We start from the raw sequence: 23,146 nt of genomic DNA, 5'->3' as shown, positions 1-23,146 counted from the left end.
AGCGGAAAAAAAAACACGAATGAAAATTTTACTTTGTGTTCTACAGATTTACATTCAATTTTTCAAGAAAACCTTTGTTGTATAAGGTGAGAGATCCTCTCATACCTAAAAAGGTAGGAACTAGTACAATCTAATTCCGTCACCTGCAGACCAAGTTAAACTACATTTCCCAGGAGACTAAGTCCCAGCATGCGGTTGATGGAGCTCAGAAAGTAAGTTATGGAAGCTCGAAGACTACAGATCCCAGAATGCCTAAAGGGGTTGGAGGTAGAGTTAGGGAGAGGGGTGGGGACAAAGGCCGATTTCGTAAAGTCCGTCCTCTCAGTAGCCAATGAAAGACGAGGATATTGCGTAGTGAGGCTGAGGCGGGAGCTTCTCGGAGAATCCGGGGTAGGCGAAAGCGGCGGGAAGTTCGGTCTGTGAAGGAGTCTCCCGCGTTGCGGTTTTTAGGTGCGTAAAACTGTTGGACCCTGGGGTCGGGGGGAACCAGAACACTAGGAGCGGGGCCCCGCTCCTGAGAACTCGGTTACCGTGCCGTGCCTAGAGGAGAACTGGGTAGAGAGCTGTCGCTGCGTCCATTCTAGGCCAGACCGAGCTTCCTGTGCCCTGTTTTTTGGCGTTTTTTTCTGGTGCTGCATAAGGTCCGGACCGGACGCGAAGTCTTTTCTCCTAACTCCTAGGTGCAGCTAAAGACGCAGAGAATGGCGGCTAAATCCTCCACCTTCTGGCCTTGACTGGGTTGGGGTCTCAGGGCGGACCCTAGGTTTAGTATTGGGGTATAATTATAGATTTATTTTGTACATTGTTAAGGTAGAGCGAACCGAGCTTGGCTGATGGAAGACCTGGGTTCTAATCTGCCTTGAGGCACTTACTAGCTGCGTGTCTCTGACCATGACACTTAACCTCTCTGAGCTTCTGGCAACTTCCTCGGATTTAGCTACTTTGTTGTAGCCAGCTTCACATTTGCATTGATGAGGGAGTTTCCCACCCTGTGAGTTCCGACGTGGTTAGCCCATTTGCACCGAGTGAGGATTTTGTACCTACTTCAGATAGGTGGTTGGGAAGAAAGCACATTGTACATTCTAGAAATGTAAGTTATTATTGTTGTAAGTAGTAATACTACTTAGTGATAGCGTTTAGTAGTAATACTATTCAGGCAGCAAGGTGGTGCATTTATAAGTGACTTAACGGAGGGTCACACAGCTAGAGACTGAGGTTGAATTTGAACTCAGGAATATGACTGCCATCACTTGCATTTTGTTGTCTTTCTTTCCTTTTTGATCTGATTTTTCTTGTATAACAAGAGAATTATATAAATATATTGTAAGTCACTTATCCCTGTTTGCCTCAGTTCCTCATCTGTAAAATGAGTTGGAGAAGGAAATGACAAACCTCTGTAATGTCTCTGTTAAGAAAACTTTAAATGAGCTGATAAGATTGACACGATTGAATAGCAATACTATTTAGTAGTAAACACAAAGCAAGTTTATATAGCAGTTATGAAAGAATGATAGAAAAATCCTGAAGAAATTGGTTATTCACTTTTAATCAAATCCAGCAAGTATTTATTAAGTACCTACTCTGTGAAAGTTTGTGTTTTAGGAACTGGAAATATAAAGAAAATGAACGAGTACTTCTTGCTCGCAAGAACCTAAGGTTCAAATAGGAAGATAATTATAGATAAGTACATACATGATCATTTGAGGAGAAATAGTAATAATATAATCCTCATAGTAATAATATTATCCTCATTGATAATATTAGTGAATAATGTTATCCTTATAGATAATGCCCTTGTTCTGCAAAGGAGGAAATAGAGATCCAGAAAGGGCACTTTGTAGACTTTGTATAAATGCAGAGTTATTTTTAAAGTAACTTTTAGATTTAATTAATCTAATTAATTTGATTACTCTGAATCTAGCAGGAAGATAGATACTTCCAAAATTAAATTTTTATTCTTTCCTCCAGATTCAGTAGCATCCATCCACTCCTGAAGATTTTTCTTTCTTAAATTTTTTTTTTCAGTCAAGCCTAATTAAATTTAATTTAATAAATATACATTTGGATTGGGTTGAAAAACACCTGTGTAACTACAAGCTGCTTGAGATTTGGCAAGGTAACCATTTTTTGAAAAAAAGATTTGGGGGTTTTAATATTTTACCAAATCAAAAAAACAAAACAAAACACATTACAGCCCCCAAAAAGTGCCTTTAACAAAAAACTAAGATGATCTTAGGTTGTCTTAAAAAGGACATAATGTGTACATGATTGGCTTGTATTCTGTCCTGACTGAATTCCATTCAAAGTGATTCTTAAAAAAAATTTCTTCCCCAGGATGCATAGTATGCTCTATTCTTATTTTCTCCACTTGTTTATGGGGCTGGTTTGGAGAGTAGTTATGAAAGAATGAATGGAAAATCTTAAAAATACTAATGATTTATAATCAAATCCAGCAAGCCTCTTCTTAAGCCTCTTCTTTGTATTAAGTTTGCCAGCTACAAACTAGAGATAAAAGGAAAATAAATATTAGTTCTCACCTTCAAGAATCTAATATTCAAATGGGAGAATATAATACATTAATTGAAAAGAACATATGTGATAATTTGAGGAGAATGGAAAAACTGATCAGAAAATGAATCAATCAACAAGTATTTATGGGGAACCTGTTTTCTGCCTGGTATTGTATTAGGCCTTAGAGGTACAGATAATAGTAATACAAATATAAAATGAAGGATATTTCTCATAGGAGATGGCACATAAACTGTGCTTTGAAAGAAGATGATTACAAGTAGAGGTGCATTTTATAGGCATGGGAGAAATAGGCTATGAAAAGGCACAGAGGTGGGAGATGGAACTAAATTCTGAGAATAGCAAATAGGCCACTATGACTAGAAAACAGTGCCTATAAAGGGTATATAATGTGAAATAATCTTGGAAACAGGCCAGATTGTTAAGGAATTTAAATGATAAATTTAGGATTTGGCATTTTATCTTAGCGGCAATAGGTTTGTGAGCAGAACTAGTCTGGCATAGCTGCAATTGTTTCTCAGAGTAGAAATATTTAGAATGGCCTAGATTTTGGCATTCATTTTTCAAGATACAATATATTACCTCGTATTATATTGCATTTTAGTCTTGTTACATTTGAAGGGAAAACACAGTTTTAAAGAAGAAAATTAAGGCATTTAGCATTTTAAAGAAAAGCAATTTAAAGAAAAAATTATTGCTCAGTCGGGCTATATGTTGTTCATGTTAACTAAATATGGCATATAATAAAACACTTAGTTTCTGGATAGACAAGATACCATCCATCTATTAGCCTATTTATTAGGTAGTATTAGTAGTTGACAAATAATGACTTTAGTGGATAGATGCCAGATCTGGAGTCATAAAGACTCATTTTTGTGAGTCCCAATACAGCTTTAGACACTTAGTAGCAGCTGAGTGATCCTAGATAAATCATTTAAAACTTTTTACCTCAAGTTGGAGAAGGAAAGGACAAACCACTCCAGTATCTTTGCCAAGAAAATCTCACATTGAGTCACACATGATTAAAATACATGGAACAACAACAAACACATTCTTAGGCTGTGTGTGGTTTATCTTTCAAAGGAATGTTTACTGGATTTGGACACAGGTTTGTGTTTATAAAGGTTTGTAGAATAAGGATTTACTGTTATGGTCAATGTTTTTTTTTTTTTTTTCCCCTGAGGCTGGGGTTGAGTGACTTGCCCAGGGTCACACAGCTAGTAAGTATATGAGACCAAATTTGAACTCTGGTCCTCCTGAATTCAGGGCTGGTGCTCTATCCACTGCGCCACCTAGCTGCCCCTGTTATGCTCAATGTTACAAAAATGCTAGATGCTAGAGACCTCAGTCAAGTCCTTGTCCATGTTGTAGGTGGTTTATCCTTTGTTCTCGAAGAGGACCATGATACCAAACTTGTGAATTGGATTTAGGTGGGAGACAAAATGGAATTTGCCTCAGATGCAATGGAAGAACGGGGCCTTTTTGAATTAAGATCTTTCCCAGGTTTCAGTTTGACTGAGGCAACATCCATTCACTGATGAAGGCTTGGTAAGAAATGAGGAAAAGAATGGCTTCCTTTATCTTGTTTAAAAAAAAAAAAAATCAATCTGGGAGGGGAAGAACCCTCAGGGTTTCTGATAAAACAGAAACAATTGCTGTTTATAACCTACTCTGAGCTATCTGGACCCAAACTAGGACCAAGGGAGTCTTGGATTGGGACTGATTTTTGACCAGTCTGTAAGAGCCAGAATAATTTGGGCCCAAGGCATGGTTCTTGAGAAAGAAATTAAACCCCATAAAACCCAAGTTGTCTTGTAAGTTTTCAGTGATCAAAATTTATATTCCTTTGGGCAGAGTCCAGCAAGTAAGGTTTCTGATTTTCTGTATGGATAGAGAGAGATTAGGAGAGAGAGTGAGAGGAAAGAAGGAAAAAGGAAGGAGAGGGATGCATTGAGGGAGGGAGAAAGAAAGCTGCTTTGTCCAACTGGAATTGGTCCCTGTTGGGGTAGCTTATCCTGCTCACAGGATGTTGCTTGTCTTTTATTCTTGAAGTGGACTGTGACATAAAGAAGGTGATGCCATGACTGAATTAGGAGGGCTTTGCAAAGGTACAGCAATCTTACTCTTTTGTTTGGAGCCTTCTGGGTCCAGTAGCAAAATAGAGATCAGAATGACTGGATATGACTCCATCTTATAAAGACATGCTTTAAAAACAACAAAAAAAAAAACCTCTTGTCATACTGCATTCAAGCACTAGGCTCAGTGGATAGAGTGCTGGCCTTAAATATTAGCTTTGTGACCCTGGATAAGTCACTTTGCTTCATTTTCCTCATCCGTGAAATGAGCTGGAGGAGAAAATGGCAAATCACTACAATATCTTTGCCAAGATGGGGTCATGACAGGATCTTCAGTTCACTAGGGACTTAACAAGTTAGGGCATTAAGTCAGGGCATTATGTGAGTAGGTATAATAAAGGCTTTTAAGATTTCACGTGGCTGTTCTTGAGCGGGCTACCAGTTATTAAACTATAGATTCAAGGAATCATGCCAGAGACCTTTGAAGGCTTCAGAGGAGGCGAGCCGGGTAGAGTTGACACTGCAAAGGCCAGTGGTCAAAGGTACTCTGTTGGGCCTAGGACAGACTGGTAATAGTAACTGCTAAGAGGGCAGTATTTAATGTATTTATAGTGCTTAGAAAACCAAAAATTAAATTTAATGTAAATAGAAAGCTAGTATTTTTTTTTTTTTTACTTAGAGAATGATTTTTCAAAAATGGATTTAAAGTTATCAAAATGATTTAACTTTTTTTTATCATATATAAAAAACAACTATTTCATTCTTCGCACAAAACTATATTTTTTGATTTAATCTTCAGTGCTGGTTTTTTCAATAGTTTTTTGGTATCCATCTTATCTCTTTCTCCTTCAGTTTTGAATGTTCCCTCTTTTATGCTCTTTTTAGGTTTGTTCAATTCATCAATTTTCTTTTTTTATGTTTTATTATTTGTTGGAAAGATGATTTTTTGTTCAAGAAGGCTTACAGCTAAAATTTTTGATATGTTCTGTGTTTTACATGATCATAATTATCTCTCCCTTATAAGTATCTCTTTTTTTCTCCATCATCCCATATTACATATACTGTATTTTTTTAGAGAGAAAAAAATTAGCACAGTTGATATTGAAAAAATCTGAAAGCATATGGAATGTATTTAAAAAATTTAAAATAATAACATTTTATTTTCAAAATGAATGTAAAGATAGTTTTCAACATTCACCTTTGCAAAACTTTGTATTTCAAATTTTTTCTCCCTTCCCTAGACAGCCAAGCAATTCAATATATGTTAAACAAACACATGCAAGTTTTTTTTTTTAAAGTAATTGAGCTGGTATTTTATTTATTTATATGTTTTAAAGCTTTTTATTTTCAAAATATTTGCACAGATAATTTTTCAACACTGACTCTTGCATAGCCTTATGTTTCAGATTTTCCCCTCCTTTCTCCCACCCCCTTGCCTACATGGCAAACAATCCAATATATGTTATACATGTTAAATATATGTTAAATTCAATATGTGTAAATTTATTTGTATAATTCTCTTGTTACACAAGAAAAATTAGATCAAAAAGGAAAGAAAATGAGTAAGAAAACAAAACGAGTGAGAATGCTATGTTGTGATCAACACTCAGTTCCTACAGTCCTCTCTTTGGGTGTAGATGGCTCTCTTTATCACAAGTTCATTGGAACTGGCATCAATCATCTCATTGTTGGAAAGAATCAGAATTGATCATCATAATAATATTGATGTTGACATGTACAATGATCTCTGGTCCTGCTCATTTCATTTAGCATCAGTTCATGTAAGTCTCTCCAGACCTTTCTAAAATCATCCTCCTGATCGTTTTTTATAGAACAATAATATTCCATAACATTCATATACCATAACTTATTTAGCCATTCTCCAACTGATGGGCATCCAGTTTCTTGCCACTGTGAAAGGGCTGCTGCAAGCGTTTTTACACATAAAGCACATGCAATTTAATTTAATGTTTATTTTATTTTATAATTATAACTTTTTTTTTTGACAGTACATATGCATGGGTAATTTTTTTACAACATTATCCCTTGCACTTACTTCTGTTCAGATTTTTTCCCTTCTTCCCCCAACCCCCTCCCCCAGATGGCAGGCAATCTTATACATGTTAAATATATTACAATATATTCTAGATACAATATATGTGTGTAGAACCGAATTTCTTGTTGCACAGGAAGAATTGGATTCAGAAAGTAAAAATAACAGTTTACACTCATTTCCCAGTGTTCCTTTTCTGGATGTAGCTGATTCTGTCCATCATTGATCAATTGGAATTGGATTAGCTCTTCTCTATGTTGAAGATATCCACTTCCATCAGAATACATCCTCATACAGTATCATTGTTGAAGTGTATAATGATCTGGTTCTGCTCGTTTCACTTAGCATCAGTTGATGTAAGTCTCTCCAAGCCTCTCTGTATTTCTCCTGTTGGTCATTTCTTACAGAACAATAATATTCCATAACATTCATATACCATAATTTACCCAACCATTCTCCAATTGATGGACATCCATTCATCTTCCAGCTTCTAGCCACTATGAAAAGGGCTGCCACAAACATTTTGGCACATACAGGTCCCTTTCCCTTCTTTAGTATTTCCTTGGGATATAAGCCCAGTAGTAGTATGGCTGGGTCAAAGGGTATGCACATTTTGATAACTTTTTGGGCATAATTCCAGATTAAAGCACATGCAATTTATTTTTATTTTTTAATTTTTTAATTTTTTTTTAATTTTTTATTTTATTTTATAATTATAACATTTTTTGACAGTACATATGCATGGGTAATTTTTTACAACATTATCCCTTGCACTTACTTCTATTCAGATTTTTTCCCTTCCTCTCCCAACCCCCTCCCCCAGATGGCAAGCACTCTTATATATGTTAAATATATTACAGTATAATTTAGATACAATATATGTGTGTAGAACCTAATTTTTTGTTTCACAGGAACAATTGGATTCAGAAGGTAAAAATAACAGTTTACATTCATTTCCCAGTGTTCCTTTTCTGGATGTAGCTGGTTCTGTCCATCATTAATCAATTGGAATTGGATTAGCTCTTCTCTATGTTGAAGAAATCCACTTCCATCAGCATACATCCTCATACAGTATCATTGTTGAAGTGTATAATGATCTTCTGGTTCTGCTCGTTTCACTCAGCATCAGTTGATGTAAGTCTCTCCAAGCCTCTCTGTATTTCTCCTGTTGGTCATTTCTTATAGAACAATAATATTCCATAACATTCATATACCATAGTTTACCCAACCATTCTCCAATTGATGGACATCCATTCATCTTCCAGCTTCTAGCCACTATGAAAAGGGCTGCCACAAACATTTTGGCACATACAGGACCCTTTCCCTTCTCTAGTAGTTCCTTGGGGTATAAGCCCAGTAGTAGTATAGCTGGGTCAAAGGGTATGCACATTTTGATAACTTTTTGGGCATAATTCCAGATTGCTCTCCAGAATGGTTGGATTCTTTCACAACTCCACCAACAATGCATCAGTGTCCCAGTTTTCCCACAGCCCCTCCAACATTCATCGTTATTTGTTCCTGTCATCTTAGCCAATCTGACAGGTGTGTAATGATACCTCAGTGTTGTCTTAATTTGCATTTCTCTGATCAATAGTGATTTGGAACACTCTTTCATATGAGTGGAAATAGTTTTAATTTCATCATCTGAAAATTGTCTGTTCATATCCTTTGACCATTTATCAATTGGAGAATGGCTTGATTTCTTATACATGAAAGTCAATTCTCTGTATATTTTGGAGATGAGGCCTTTATCAGAACCTTTAACTGTAAAAATTTTTTCCCAATTTGTTACTTCCCTTCTAATCTTGTTTGCATTAGTTTTGTTTGTGCAGAAACTTTTTAATTTGGTGTAATCAAAATGTTCTATTTTGTGATCAATAATGGTCTCTAGTTCTCCCTTGGACACAAACTCCTTCCTCCTCCACAAGTCTGAGAGGTAAACTATCCCATGTTCCTCCAATTTATTTATGATTTCGTTCTTTATGCCTAAATCTTGGACCCATTTTGATCTAATCTTAGTATGTGGTGTTAAATGTGGGTCCATGCCTAGTTTCTGCCATATTAATTTCCAGTTTTCCCAGCAGTTTTTGTCAAATAATGAATTCTTATCCCAAAATTTGGGATCTTTGGGTTTGTCAAAGATTAGATTGCTATTTTTATTCACTATCTTGTCCTGTGAACCTAACCTATGCCACTGATCAACTAGTCTATTTCTTAGCCAATACCAAATGGTTTTGGTGACTGTTGCTTTATAATATAGCTTTAAATCAGGTACACTTAGACCACCTTCCTCTGATTTTTTTTTCATTAGTTCCCTTGCAATTCTCGACCTTTTATTCTTCCATATGAATTTTGTTGTTATTTTTTCTAGGTCATTAAAATAGTTTCTTGGGAGTCTGATTGGTATAGCACTAAATAAATAGATTAGTTTGGGGAGTATTGTCATCTTTATTATATTCGCTCAGCCTATCCAAGAACATTGAATGTCTTTCCAATTATTTAAATCTGACTTTATTTTTGTGGCAAGTGTTTTGTAATTTTGCTCATATAATTCCTGACTCTCCTTTGGTAGATATATTCCCAAATATTTGATACTATCGACAGCACATGCAATTTAAAACAACTATGGATTTCCCACTTCTGTGAAGGGATGGGTTGGGAAATTCTTGTAGCTTTTTATTTGAGTCCTGCCTGTTCATTATAATTTTGCTGTTTACTTTTGATTTTTTGGTTTGTAGTTATTTCTATTTACATTGTAGTTATTGGGCATGCTCTATTTAATATACTCTATCAATATAAACAGATATTATCCGTGCTTCTCTTTATCACATACATCATTTCATTACAGCACAGTAATATTCCATTCCATTCACATATCACATTTTCCAGTTGATGGATATCAAACTAGTTTCCCATTCTTAGCTGTCATAAAAAAATTCTTTTATAAATATTTTGTACTATATAGAGGTTTTCTTGGGTTAAACACTGTAAAGAGTCTCTGATTTCAAAAAGTATGGGTATTTTAGTCACTTATTTGCATGATTCCAAACTGTTTTCCAAAATAGTTGTAACTATTTCTCCAGTTAACCATGTTTTAATATGTCTAGCCTTTGACAATTTTTTCAAAACTAGCTTTTTGTGTTTGTGTGCCAATTTTCAGAGTGAGGTAAAATCTCAGCGTTATTTTGATATTTATTTTTCTTATTACTGATTTGGAGCATTCTTTCATGGGGTTGTGAATATTTTACAATTGTTTTGAAAGCTGTTCACAACCTTTAATCATTTATCTTTTGGGGAATGGTTATTAGCTTTACATTTATTTTTGTTTAATATATCTGCATACCAAACATTTTTTAGAGAACTTTGATACAAAGGTTTTTTTCTCACCATTTCTTTTCTTAATCCTAGATAAATTAGTTTTGTCTATACAGAAGTTTTTTTCTGTTTTATAGTTTTATAGTTATTTTCTTTTATAGTTGCTACTCTCTTGTTAAGAATAGATCTCCCACCCATAACTGTTAAGGTGTATGTAATGTTTCTCTTCTAATTTAGAAAATGCTATGATCTTCAACTGTAATAGACTTGGCTCTTTTCAAGAATGAGATGTTTCAGGCTAGTTCCACTAAATTGTGATGGAGGGAGCCATCTGCATCCAGAAAATAGTATGAGGACTGAATGTAGATCATAACAAAGCGTTTTCACTTTTGTTATATGTTTGCTTGTTTTTTTTTTTTTTTTGTTTTTTTTGTTTGTGTCTCATTTTTCCCCCTTTGATCTGATTTTTCTTGTGCAGCATGATAAATAATGGAAATTGTTTAGAAGAACTGTATGTATTTATCTTGGATCAGTTACTGTCTAGGGAAAGGGGGAAATTTGGAACACAAGTTTTGCAAGGGTGAAAGTTGAAAACTTTTAGCATGTATTTTGAAAAATAAAAACTATCATTATAAAAAAAATCTAGGATATTTAATATTAAGGTCACATTCCTTTAGATTGAATCATGGAATATGATAAAAGCTTTGTTATAAGCCTAATTTCCACCAGATTACTTTCCAGTTCTCTCAGTAGTTTTTGTCATATAGAAAACTTTCCTAAGTAGTTTATATTTTCCACTTTATCAAAGACTTGGTTATTGAGTTCTTTGTTTCAGGATCTCCCTTAAGTAGTTTGTGATCTTTCTATTCTTTAACAAGTATCAGGTGGTTTTGATGCCTTGCTGCTTTATAATGTAGTTTGAGATTTGGAAGTGTTATTCTACCTTCATCCATACTTCTTTTCATAATTTCCTTTGATATTCTATATATTTTGTTTTTCCAAGAGAATTCTGTTATTTTATCAAATTCTATAAAGTATCCCCTTGGCAATTTCATTGGTATAGCAAGAAAAGTATAAATTAAATTTTTTTTTTTTTTTTTTAGTACTGTAATTTTTATTACATTGGCATAGCTTCAACAAGAGCCCTAAACATTCCTTTAGTTTTTTATGTTCTTTAAGGAGCAATTTTTGGTATTGCTTTTTGTGTTTCATTATCATTTAATAGAAAAACTGTTGATTTTGAGGATTCAGCTTTGCTGAATCTGTTGTTTTAATTAATCTTTGTTGATTCCCTAAGATTTTCCAAGTAAATCATCATATTGTTAGCAAATTGCCTTTATTTTTCCTCTTATCTAGTTGCTGATGCTAGCATTTTCAGGACACTATGAAATAATACTGGGTAGATTGAGCATCCCTGCTTTATTCCTGCATTTCATGGAAAAGTTTTAGTGTATTCCCATCACATATGGTACTTACTTTTGGTTTTAGATAGATTTAATATATACCACTGTGTCTATACTTTGTAGGATTTTTAGCTAAAAATAGTATTTTATGTGTCAAAGGTTTTTTCTGCATCATATTATTGATCATATTATTTTATAGGTTTTGGTTTTAAATATGATTATATTTGATTTCCTAATGTGGCCTTGGTATAAATTTCACTTAATCACAATTTCTTAGAGAAATCACTGAAGTATGTTTGATAGAATTTTCTTAAATTTTTTTGAGTCATTTTCATTAATGATATTGACCAGTAGTTTTCTGTGTTTTTTTCTTTCCCTAGTTCAGGTATTAGAACTATATTTTTCTCATAAAAAGAATCTGGAAGAGTGATTTTATTTCTCAGTTTTTGAGAATATTTTGTGTAGTGCTAATAGTAATTCTTTGAAAATTTGACAGAATTTTCCTATGAGTCTATTAGCAATTCTTATTTTATTTACTTATTTAATTTTTTTTTACTGAGGCAATTGGGGTTAAGTGACTTGCCCAGGGTCACACAGCTACAAAGTGTTAAGTGTCAGGCCAAATTTGAACTCAGGTCCTCCTGACTTCAGGGTTGATGTCCTATCCACTGCACCCCTAGCTGACTCTGCAATTCTTATATTTAATTTAGGCTAGTTTTATTTTCTTTTTTGAGATTGATTTATTAAAGATCTCTTAATTCTACTCACATCCTTCTTACTCATTCCCTTATAGGCTCACTTTGTTGCTAACCCTTCATTTGACTGTGGCATATCACAGACTCCTCTTTTATTCTGCTTTTTCTCCCTCTTTAATTTATCCTTCTATATTTTAAGGTAGGAAAAAAAAATCTCTTGGCAGAGTATCTTAATTTGATTCTTCATTGATACTGCTGTCAGATTTCTACCTATGTTCCTCTTTACTTATGCATATTTAGAAAGAAATCTTTTACAGGTTTCTTTGCTGTCACTATATTATTGTATTTTGATGCATTTATTCATTCACTACTGTATTTTTGTTAGTTGGGTTGTTTGAGGAGCAAATAGTTTCCTTAGGTCCAATTTTCTTTCTAAAAAAGTTTTTTTTTTTTTCCATGTAAAGTTAAAGTTTATATTTTCAGGGTACCTCACCCTGGGCGGTATTCTGAGCTTCATTGCTCTTTAGAACATACTATTCTATTTCTTCCTACATTTTCTATTGGATGCAGAATTATCTTGTATTACTCAAATTTTCTTTCCTTTGAATTTGAAGGTCTTTCTCCTGATGACTTTTGGAACTTGTTTCTGAATTGAATAGTTAAATTTAAGCACTGAATGTCTGAGAGTTTGCAGTCTTGTTTTTTCTCTGCCTTGGAAGTGAATGGTTGAATTCTTTGAATTCATATTTCAATTTCTATGTTCACATGTTCTGCACAGTTCTATTTCCTTCATAATGGTGTTAAGGATGGGATTGTCATTTTTTCTTTTCTTCTAGATTGTCCTTTACTTTTTTCCATTCTTAATTCTCTTTTGTTCTTTGATAAGATTTGCCTGAACAGAGTCTTGTTTTTCATTTTGGTCATTATTTTTGCTATGCGGGCCATAAATTGTACTCACATAATTCTCATTTCCTGTTTTAAACCACTCAAGAATAGTATGTTGGGGTTTCATGTTCTCATATTCCACAAGATTCTGTTTCATCACCCTGTTTTTTGATATTTATTCCTATATATATGTACTTATTTACATTTGGATGCCATATTTTCTTCTGTTACAGTTTTTTCTCTTGATTTATCTGCTTATGTTCAAAGTCATGAATTTTCTTTTTCCTTAGAGCTTTGGTAATTTTGTTTTTTTTTCCCCTGCCTTATTTTTTCCTTATCACTCACTTTCTGACTCCCTCTGATTGTGCTTTCCTTGGGAAATGGATCTCTGAGCATCTAAGCTTTCTTCCAAGCTGGGCAATTTGCCATTCACCAAGCTACATTTTTGCTCCAAGTGATTTTTGGGTAGTCAGAATTAGTCCCAACTAGATGCTGTGCTTTTTTTCTCAGGCTTAATGTAGTATTGTATATTCCCTTACTCCTCCCTCCCTCTCAATCCCACATACTGTGTCTTATCTTGATGTTGCCTTTTGCTCCTTCTGTCTTTGACTTAGTTCTTTGAATTCATAGTTCTGAAGTTTTGCAGTGCTATGTTACAGTGTTATTCAGTCTGGCATACAATTGCCAGATCCAGATCCAAGGCCTCTGGTCCTACAACACTTGTCTACTTTGGCACTGGAGCTTTGCAGTGTTAATGTTATGGGATTATGGCTGTGGCAGGCTTTTGCTCTTGAAGGGTTATAGCTATTAGCTTGTCCAGGACAAATTTCCATAGACTGTAGCTTAGGTCTCCACCATACTGGAAAGAGGGAAAGAGGACCAAAGTTTGAAAGTGGATACTATTGTTAGCTTATGTCATGTTCTTGTATCTGCTACTGCAGTCTTGCTATGCTAGTGTGGGAATTGGGGGAGGGATTCTGAGTGAACTCGGTAACATTTAGTTCAGATTTTTAAACTTTTTTTGGGGAAGGATTCTGATTATCTTAGCTCATGGAGACAGCTGACATTGCTTTACCTTTGGTGCATAGTTTCTCTTTTGAGAGATCATGAGAATCGAATAAAATATTCATTTCTCCATTTTATTGTTTATGTGCCCTAGAATTCTTTTTTCACCTGTTTTAAAAATATTTAATTCATTGGGAGTAGGAGCTGTTATTACTGTAATTACATTTCTTCTTCCCTCTTCATTTCCTTTCTCCCACTCCCAGCTTTACCAGAAAAAATAAAAATCATCTCTCTCCAGTAAGAAATGTGTTAAGCAAAGCAAATGTGTACCTTGCAATATTTTATTTTATATCTCTAGTCCCTCACTTCTCTGTCATGATAGCATGAGAGCATATATTTCATTGTTGGTCTTGATAACTTGATTATTGCATCAGTTGAGTTTTTAAAATCTTTTATTCCCTCCCATAGTGTTGCAGTATATGTGTATAAATTGTGTCCTTGATTGTGCTTACTTTATATTATATAATTTCATTGAAGTCTTTCTGGGTTTCTTTGAATTTATCCTGTTGTTAATTTCTTGTAACTCATTAATCTATTATAATTGAACCATAATTTGTTATATTCCCCAATTGCTGGTCTACATCCTGGTTTTTAGTTTTTATTATATCAATAGGTATTGTTGAAAGTATTTTATTCCCCAATTGCTGGTCTATAGCCTGGTTTTTAGTTTTTATTATATCAATAGGTATTGTTGGAAGTATTTTTATTTATTTTTACACCACTTTCTTTGGCCTTTTTAGGATATATGTCTAGTATCACTTAGTCATAAGGTCTGCACAATTATTGCCTTTGGGTATTTTTCCAAATTGATTTCTAAAATGGTGGAACCAGCAAGAATGCATTAGTGTGTCTGCCTTCCTCATCCCTTCCAACAATTGTAATTTTTTTTTTTTTTTTTTTTTTGGTGGGGGTCATCTTTACCAACCTGTAGAGCCTCAGAAGCTCTTGTGTTTTTGAAAAAATATATTATCTATAAAACTTTAGGCAATGAATAGAAAGTTTTTTAAAATAAGAGGTTTAAAAAACTTAGTGGAAGTTCACTAATCTTAGAAGGACATTTTTTCAAAATGACCTTGATACGTATAAGGAAGAATGACTTGAATTCATGTAAATCAGTACATGTTTATGTCTATACTACTAATAAAGTTGACTTGATAAATGTCTGATGACCTGAGCAATGGCAGACTGCTGCTGAACTCAGCCACTATCATCCAGTTTGAAACTCCTCTGGTTCAGTCATAGACTTTCAGACTTCTCTTTGAATCTATTCCTTGTTTATTCCTTTGTAGGCACTGGATAGGCCTAAAGGAGGAGATTCCACTTCTGGAGCAAGAGACACTACACTTGCCTTTGTTTCTAAACTTGCTCCTTTATATCGCTTAGGGTTTGTAACCACTCCTTATCCCATAATGCTAACTCTGGTACAAGTCCCTTTCCTTTTCTACTCTTGATCTATAATCCGTGACTGAGTAGTATGTAACAAAGCTGTCACTTGACATCTGTCCCCACAGCCTGCATGAGGTAGGGTATATAGATCTCAAACCCCTATCTGCCCCAATGCACAGTCTTCCTCTTCACTGAAGTGCTCTGCCTAAGTCTTGGCCTGATTTTGTTCTTGGTAGACCTCTCTTTTTCCTTCTCCTGACCTTGGCTAGAAAAATGTTTATGACTTTTTCCTTGGATTTCTTGATGACTGTTTAGTCTAATGTGTCTTCTAGGTCTGTTTGGAGAGGTTGTATTGCCGATGAATTTGCTTTACTTTTTTGTGCTACTCTATCTTGGCTTCACCTCCTATTTAAATTTATCTTTATTTCTGTGGAGGCAGTGTAGCATATTTGATAGAAAGTTGATCCCCAAATCAGGAAGACTTGAATTTTAAGTTCCGCCTCTGGCATATATAGGCTATATAACCCTGGACAAGTTACATAACCTCTTAGTGCCCTAGTCAACAGTAATAATTTACAGGGAAAATGCTAATCTGCATTGGTTGCAGGAGTTCTTTTTATTGAGTATTTTCTTTTTTTCTTTTATTTATTTATTTAAGTATTTTCTAATTCAATAAAATAAAGGTATAATCTATATCCATTTTTTTGGTAAAACAAGGATTCTGAACCTGTGGCCTATGAACTTAAGGAAAACTTTCTTATTTACATCTGTCTGTTGTGATTTTAATTTATGTATTTAAAAAAATTATTCTGAGAAGGAAGATTCACCAGGTGATCAAGGGGTTTGTGATACAGAACCCTTGCTACAAAAAGTATTTTGTAATTGTAATCATATAATTCTTTTGTGTTTTGGTAAGTGAATTTTTTTTTTAAATTAATAATTTTTTATTATATATATATTTTTTATAATATTATCCCTTGTATTCATTTTTCCAAATTATCCCCCCCTCCCTCTATTCCCTCCCCCCGATGACAGGCAATCCCATACATTTTACATGTGTTACAATATAGTCTAGATACAATACATGTGTGTGAATATCATTTTCTTGTTGCACAATAAACATTAGATTCTGAAGGTACATGCAACCTGGGCAGACAGATATTAGTGCTAACAATTTACATTCACTTCCCATTGTTTCTTCTCTGGGTGTAGCTACCTCTGTCCATCATTGATCAACTGGAAGTGAGTTGGCTTTTCTTTATGTTGAAGATTTCCACTTCCATCAGAATACATCCTCATACAGTATTGTTGTTGAAGTGTACAGTGATCTTCTGGTTCTGCTCATTTCACTCAGCATCAGTTGATTTAAGTCTCTCCAGGCCTCTCTGTATTCCTCCTGCTGGTCATTTCTTACAGAGCAATAATAATCCATAACCTTCATATACCATAATTTACCCAACCATTTTCCAACTGATGGACATCCATTTATCTTCCAGTTTCTAGCTACAACAAAAAGAGCTGCCACAAACATTTTGGCACATATATGTCTTTCCTCTCTTTAGTATTTCTTTGGGATATAAGCCCAATAACAGCAATGCTGGGTCAAAGGGTATGCACAGTTTGATAACTTTTTGGGCATAATTCCTGATTGCTCTCCAGAATGGCTGGATTCTTTCGCAACTCCACCAGCAATGTATTAGTGTCCCAGTTTCCCCACATCCCCTCCAACATTCATCATTATTTGTTCCTGTCATCTTAGCCAATCTGACAGGTGTGTAGTGGTATCTCAGAGTTGTCTTAATTTGCATTTCTCTGATCAGTAGTGATTTGGAACACTCTTTCATGTGAGTGGATATAGTTTCAGTTTCTTCATCTGAGAATTGTCTGTTCATATCCTTTGACCATTTATCAATTGGAGAATGGTTCGGTTTCTTATAAATTAGGGTCAGTTCTCTATATATTTTGGAAATGAGACCTTTGTCAGAACCTTTGTTTTTAAAAATATTTTCCCAATTTGTTACTTCCCTTCTAATCTTGTTTGCATTAGTATTATTTGTACAGAAACTTTTTAGTTTGATGTAATCAAAATCTTCTATTTTGTGATCAATAATGATCTCTAGTTCTCCTCTGGTCATAAATTCCTTCCTCCTCCACAAGTCTGAGAGGTAGATTATCCTCTGTTCCTCTAATCTATTTATTATCTCCCTCTTTATGCCTAAATCATGGACCCATTTTGATCTTATCTTGGTATATGGTGTTAAGTGTGGATCCATATCTAATTTCTGCCAAACTAATTTCCAGTTTTCCCAACAGTTTTTTCCGAATAATGAATTTTTATCCCTAATGTTGGTATCTTTGGGTTTGTCAAAGATTAGATTGCTATAGATGTACCCTTTTTTGTCCTTTGTATCTAATCTGTTCCACTGATCTACCGGTCTATTTCTTAGCCAATACCAAATGGTTTTGGTGACTGCTGCTATATAATATAGTTTTAGATCAGGTACATTTAGACCACCTTCATCTGACTTTTTTTTTTTTCATTAATTCCCTTGAAATTCTCGATCTTTTATTCTTCCATATGAATTTTGTTGTTATTTTTTCTAGGTCATTGAAATAGTTTCTTGGGAGTCTGATTGGTATAGCACTAAATAAATAGATTTGTTTGGGGAGTATTGTCATCTTTATTATATTCGCTCGGCCTATCCAAGAGCACTGAATGTCTTTCGAATTATTTAAATCTGATTTTATTTTTGTGGCAAGTGTTTTGTAATTTTTCTCATATAATTCCTGACTTTTCTTTGGTAGATGGATTCCCAAATACTTTATACTCTCAACATTTGTTTGGAATGGAATTTCTCTTTGTATCTCTTGCTGTTGCATTTTGTTAGTGATATATAAAAATGCCGAGGATTTATGTGGATTTATTTTGTATCCTGCCACTTTGCTGAAATTTTGAATTATTTCTAGTAACTTTTTAGCAGAGTCTTTGGGGTTCTCTAAGTATACCATCATGTCATCTGCAAAAAGTGATAGTTTGATTTCCTCATTTCCTACTCTAATTCCTTGAATCTCTTTCTCGGCTCTTATTGCCGAGGCTAGCGTTTCTAGTACTATATTGAATAGTAATGGTGATAGTGGGCAACCTTGTTTCACTCCTGATCTTACTGGGAAAGGTTGCAGTTTATTTCTATTGCATATTATGCTTACTGAAGGTCTTAAATATATGCTCCTGATTATTCTAAGGAATAGTCCATTTATTCCTATACTCTCAAGCGTTTTTAGTAGGAATGGATGTTGGATTTTGTCAAATGCTTTTTCTGCATCTATTGAGATGATCATATGGTTCTTATTAATTTGATTATTAATATGGTCAATTATATTAATAGTTTTCCTAATATTAAACCAGCCCTGCATTCCTGGAATAAATCCTACTTGATCATAGTGTATTATCCTGGAGATGATTTTCTGAAGTCTTTTTGCTAATATCTTATTTAAGATTTTAGCATCAATATTCATTAAGGAGATTGGTCTATAATTTTCTTTCTCAGTTTTCGATCTTTGGTAGGTGAATTTTCAAGTATTTCACACAGGATAAGTTAATATTGGTTGTAAGTCCAACTTTTGGTTTTTGGAATATTGTATTCTAAGATTTCCTTTTGTTCAAAGTGGAAACTATTGTGTGTTCTTGACCATACTTGATACTTGAGTTACTTATTTCTGGATTCTTGCAGTATTAATTTTTGAAGTAAGAACACTAGATTTGTAGCTATGTCATTCTTCACCTTCTGATTCTAATATATGTGGACAATTTTCATTCTTAATTATTTATAATAATGTAATGGCCAGGCTTAAAATTAAAAAAAAAATCATTTTCAGAAATTTAATCTTATGGTTGATCTATTTTCCACATTTTTTTCCTTATACACCCAATTTTTTCTCCTTCAAATATTTCTTGTTCTCTCATGGACTCATTTGTTTATTTTATTTTAGTTTTTAGAAAGTATGTTTCTTGGATGAAGTTTACCATTTTCTCTTCTAAATTGCTTATTCTTCCAATTATTTCTGCCAGAACTTTACCTTTATTATTTTTTTAAATCTCTTGCCTTATTTCTTCTAAATATTCATGTAATCTTTGTTAAAAATCCATTTTTTTCTTTTCTCTTGTGTCTCTACTTGTAGTTGCAGTTATTTATTCCTTTCTGGAGATCTTTGCCTTACAGTAGTTTTTGATAATGGATGGTACTTTATTCCTCAAACAGGCTTTGTGCCAATATCATGCTCTGCCCCTTCTGTGTTTTTAGATATAGTGGCCATACCTTGATCTCACCCTTGGTTATTTGGGTTACCAAACTGTTCTTTTTCTCTTGGAATTGTTGCTCTCTGGATCATTGAGGTTCAGAATGATGAATCTTAAAGATCCATTTTGGCATCTCAGGACAGTGTTAAGTTCCTCTGAACCCTTGGTTTCAGATGTTCCATTCTGAGAGCTGCAGCTCTGGGTAATTGTTAGGTTGTTGCTTTCAAGGTCCCCAACTTGAGACTTTCTTATTATTCTTGAACTTCTGAGTATCTGCTCTTCTATCAGCATCAACTAGACATAGAACTATGAAGGCTGTATTCACTATTGATTATTATTAGCCTTTTCATTTTAGTCTAGTTGTCCTTTTCTTCTCCCCCGCCCTATCTTTATGACTGTAGTGTTTTATAGCAAAACCCATTTAAATACTTAAGATTAATTTTCTTTTCTTACCGAACAGGGGAAATTATAGAGTTGAAAGGGTGGATCAGATACCTTTTGTCCATATTGGTGAGCTAGAAAAAATCATTGCATTTTGAAACTTGAAGAAAAAAAAAAAATCAGGTAGTAGTTAGGTTCAATGTTACTTTCTAGAAAAAGGGAGGAGCATAGTTTTTAAATTAGCATTTATTATAAAGCACCATACATCTTTTAAAAAAAAATACTATACTTTGGAAAATCATGCAATAATACTCACAGATTATAGGAACAGTTGGGTTAGGAACACAACACAAATTTCATCAATAACATCTTTAAAAAAAGTAGGAAACACAATTTTGTACATGTTAAATGATTAAGAAATATATCAATAATAGAATAAATAGTAGCAGCCTGGGCTTCATGAGCAAGTTGGGCAGGTGACAACTTGGGACCTTGGGGTAAAGGCATGGGGGAAGGCTGTTGGAATATGGAGCCTTCTCTGCTCATAGCTCCAATTTAACTAGAAGATATACAACAAATACGACACTTTACCTTGACAAAGATCTGAAGTTTGTGAAAGTGGGAATTTAAAAGGTATTAGCTTGTGTTATTGGTAACATTTTTACCTTCTCAGTTTTCCTCAAGAAAAAAAAAATCTTATGTATGCAAACATTAAAGTATTTTCTAATATATTAGTTGTATTGAAACAGATTTGTACTTTGACTCTTGAAACAGATTTATACTTTTCAAAATCCGTTATAGTACAATTGACTGTTTTAATGTGCTAAATCCTCTGTTAGGCACTGAGGGAGATAAAAAAAATAATTAAGAAATGGACTCTGCACTAGAGCTTTATAATCCAGTGTCATAGATTTAGGAATGAGTAATATAATTATAGCTGATATTTATGTAACTCTCTAAGGCTTACAAGGTGCTTTACATAAATATAATTTGAACTTCAGAATAGCAAAATGAAGCAGGTACTATTGGTATTATCCCTGATTTATAGATGAGGAAATTGAGGCTTTGAGGAAAATGGCTTAATCAAGGGCCCTACGGGTAGTCAGTGTCAGAAGCATGATTTGAATCAAGGTCCTCTTGACTTCAAGTTCAATAACCCTTTGTATAGCATTGTGTCTAAATTAGGAGACCATCCTGCCTTGTGATGCTTTGTGAGAATTTACGAGTTTTGAAAAGAGGGCTTTGAAGACAAGTGTCACAGACTGGTTAGTAGAGGATATTCATTAGGAACTGAGGTAAAATTCATATATGAATCGGAAAATTGTGTTGGTTTGATATATGATAGACTTTGGATCTGTGTGGCTTTATAGATGGATCCCTTTTTCTTTTCTGAAGCCATCAGGGTACAGTAGCAAAATAAAGATCAGGATGACTGGAGATGGACCAGAATGTGTAATGGATGAAGAGTTGATCTTTGAGTTAGGAAAACCTTGCTTTAAGTTTTGCAATTGATGGGTACTAATTTTGTTTCTCAGTGCTCTTAGCCACTCTGTAAAACTTTTAAATTGCTTTCCTGAGCTGGGAAATCACAAGTCTAGTTCCTACTTTTATCTTCTTGGAGGCAGGGACATGGGATAGAAACTATCTTGCCTTGTGATTACTTCAAAGTTATTATTTTTCTCAGAATCTTAGGAGTAGCCTCACTAGTACCAGGATTGAAATCCCCTACATTATTCCAGATTTTGATTGGCGATACCTTAAGTATTATTTTGTTTTCCCTGAATCCCTTCTGTTTTTTAATTTCTCCATTAAGCAAGTTATAAATAATCTTTTTTACCTGAAAAAAATCTTAATTTGGTTTTCATTTTCTTTTGTACATTTCAAACAAACCTTATCAGTTATGTAAAATTAGAATCTTACTTTCAAAATACCTCTTTAGCATCAAGTAAAATAAAATTTATTCTCTTTGTAAAGAGGATAATTCCCTTTGACTTTTTCTTCTAATAGGAAAGAATATATTGCAGTTTAAAAAAAATTATCAAATATGACTTAAGCAAAGGATTATCTTGTATAAGATGTTTGATTTATCTAAATTAATGATATATGATAATGTGACAGACATTAATCAAACAACTGACAAACAATATTATTGTTACTAAATTGTCTTTTGTATTTGAGTCAACTACCTCTGCTCTAAATATCTTCTCTTACTTATCAACTTTGTTATTACAGATATTTTTACAGGTTTATCAATAATAGTCTATTTATGATTGTAGCCCTTCCATATCCCCTAGAGAATTTTTTCTGCAGAAGAGCAAGCCCTTACAGTGTTAGCAAGCTGCCCATTCAAAACTATCATTGCTTGGCACCTATGCCCTAGTGACAGTTTGACCAACATGTGAGCAGGCACAATGCCATCCTGACAGATGGGCACGAAAACAGGAAGCCAAGAAATCATGTATCTGCATCTAGTGTATTTGTTGAGGGCAGGATTCCCAGTCGTGTATGTTCAAACGTCTGTCCATTCTGAGCTTTCACGCCTATGGATAAAGGGATGTCATCATTAATCCAGCTTCTGACTGTGATTCCATTGGGTATATAAGAGTTTCTTGGCTCTTATGAAATGAACAATTGGGGACAATCAGGATAATTGTTCTATTGTAGATCATGGGAATACTTCAAATGATACTTTCTTTCCTTTGCCAGCTTGGTTTGCAGGGGACATAAACCTGTTGAGGCACAGACCTTTTACCTTTTGAATGTGTGCTTCTTTATATGTCCTCTAGAGAGCACAAAAGATTTGTAGAGAATGTGATTCATACTTTTTTTCTCTTTTGGACTATAGTTATATTATTTAAAGGTACTTTTAGTGAAGTTCCTGAGTAATAAAAATACAGATACTTGTAAGAAAATACTTGCCAGGAGGAATCAGTTTATTTTATCCTTTATTTTATTTTAAAAGTTTTACTTGGGGCAGCTAGGTGGCGCAGTGGATAGAGCACCAGCCCTGAATTCAGGAGGACCCTAGTTCAAATGTGGTCTCAGACACTTAATACTTCCTA

The 23,146-nt window shown here is 34.2% G+C and overlaps 1 protein-coding gene across 1 annotated transcript in view; it reads left to right on the top strand.

Moving 5' to 3' along the window:
* The first annotated feature begins 339 nt into the window (after positions 1-339).
* The window catches only part of VRK1 (VRK serine/threonine kinase 1), a 120,885-nt gene continuing 98,078 nt past the window's right edge, over positions 340-23,146 (top strand). The window contains exon 1 of the mRNA XM_074291345.1: positions 340-450. The gene's annotated coding sequence lies outside the window, so the exon portion shown is untranslated. The remainder of the gene's footprint in view (positions 451-23,146) is intronic.

Source organism: Sminthopsis crassicaudata, chromosome 2 (assembly GCF_048593235.1).
Source record: "Sminthopsis crassicaudata isolate SCR6 chromosome 2, ASM4859323v1, whole genome shotgun sequence".
In the NCBI taxonomy this organism is placed as follows: domain Eukaryota; kingdom Metazoa; phylum Chordata; class Mammalia; order Dasyuromorphia; family Dasyuridae; genus Sminthopsis; species Sminthopsis crassicaudata.
Note: the sequence above shows the minus strand (reverse complement) of the source record. Positions and strands in the feature narration are given on the sequence as shown.